General features: G+C 38.6%; 1 pseudogene; it reads right to left on the reverse strand.

The window, feature by feature from the left end:
• Positions 1 to 1,764, reverse strand: part of LOC120613006 (eukaryotic translation initiation factor 5-like) — a 10,908-nt pseudogene extending 9,144 nt beyond the window's left edge.
• Between the last annotated feature and the right edge of the window lie 282 nt (positions 1,765 to 2,046).

Below are 2,046 nucleotides of genomic sequence, written 5' to 3' on the forward strand. Positions count from 1 at the left end.
GGGTGGTTAGGGGGGTTGGGTGAAAAAAGTGAAGGGATTAAGAAGTACAAAATGGTAGCCAATAATATTGTAATAACTATGTATGGTGCCAAGTGGGTACTGAACTAATCAGGGGGGGATTACTTCATAAATTATATAAATGTCTAATCATTACACTGTACACCTGAAACTACTATAAAACAATATTGAATGTCAACTATAATTGAAAAAAATAAAGGAAAACATTGTTAAAGGGTAGATCTCATCTTAAATATCCTCAACCCATTAAAAGTGCAAATCTCTAAAAATAAAATAAAATTCAAAAATTGTGAAATTACACTTAACATAATAAATACTGCCAAAAACTGAAAAAAAAAAAGATATGTGGAATCTTAGAGATAAGCTGAACTTGATGTATTGTTACCACACACTCTAAACCATGAAGAAGGTACTACCGAGCTTTTTTGTTGTGATGGTAAAATCGTAGGAAATGGCACCCTTATTTCTTAATCTGTTCTCTAATCTTCTCAGTAAAAAGAACTTCAGTCAAAACAGGAGGGCCCGTAGATTTTATATCCAGTCTTCCTGCTTCAGCAACAGTTTCTTTGTTAGATGAGTCAATAATACCCTCTTCTTTATTTTTTCTTTAAAAAAATCAAACAGGATATCGACCTGCTCTTCAATAGTCCTTTCCAAATCATCATTGAGTATCAGAATTTTTGTATGGTCATGGATTTCATCCATTCTGCACCTTTGAACTTCCCCAATTTTACCCTTCCCCCAATCATCATCCTCTTTTTTTTTTTCCACAGCATGCGAAGGACTCATTTCACTATATGGTGGTGGTGGTGGTGGTGGTGGTGGCGGTGATGGTGGGTTTTCACTGCTGGACACAGAACCATTTTCCTTGCCTTTCTTCTTTCTATTTTTATTTTCCTTTTCTTTCTTTCCTGCACCACTGTCACTCTTCTCAGATGAGTTTTTGAGAATGAATGCGCAGAGTTTATGATGTCTGTCAAGCATGACTGGGTAACTAGCTTTACAAGAATTACCTATCATTTGCTTCTTTGGATTGACATGCAGCTGTTTCAGGATTCTCACACTCAGGACAGAGAACAAAGTTTTTAATGGATCTATCCATTGTGCGGCTTATTCTCCTCATGAGATCTGTTGACAATGTAACGGTCATTCTCAACATCAAACTGGGCCTATGCTCCCAGGTCACAACCAAAATAGTTGGCAGGATACACTGGAGGCCAATTAAGCACCTTTGCAATGTCAACCATGTTGACCATGTCTTGATTCCATTTTCTTTGCCCTCAACTTTAGCAGTCAGATGGAACATCTTGTAACGATAGAACTGGTCTGACACACTACAGTTGACATTGACAAACGTTTTGGCTTATTAGCAAGTTTATCAATAAAATGAAAAGATCTTTGGTCGCAACTTTTTGGTATCTTCTGTCTGAAGAAAGGATGACATGAACAACTACAAGAGTTCTCAGTCTCTGACATGAAAAAAATTTTGGCACTGAGACTGTAAGCTTCTTGGAGGCTACGTTTCCCCAATACAAGTGCCAATGGCTGTGCAATGGCTCATTTTCATCAAATAAAGACATAAACCCAAAGCCACTTGCACGGGACTGGAATGAAATGAGGCATGTGTGAATGGAGTCCTAGAAGGAGCAGCTGAGGTGGCAGAAAAGCACAGTGAGCAGTGGCCCGGTAGGCATCACTGAGCAGCAGGGAGGGGCTGACTATTCCAGCGATGTCCAGGGTCCACATCGTTGAGCTCCCATGGCCTTGTGACCTGGAACTGAGAGACAGCAATATGAGACTGGACATCGGGGCGCCTTCCCCGCTAGCCAGCATCCCACTTCATGTACTTTCTTTATACCCTTCCAAACTATAACCTGTATCAAATGAAATTAGTTAGATTCCTGATATTAGAATTTAAAATAACATAAGTTTTTTAAATGTACATTTTATCAAATGCACGTTGGCATTTTATAAAAATAATTTGAACCACATCTCCATGACTTAAATATTTATCAAATGCCTACTCTG

The sequence above is a fragment of the Pteropus medius genome, unplaced genomic scaffold (assembly GCF_902729225.1).
Source record: "Pteropus medius unplaced genomic scaffold, Ma_sr-lr_union100, whole genome shotgun sequence".
In the NCBI taxonomy this organism is placed as follows: Eukaryota; Metazoa; Chordata; class Mammalia; order Chiroptera; family Pteropodidae; genus Pteropus; species Pteropus medius.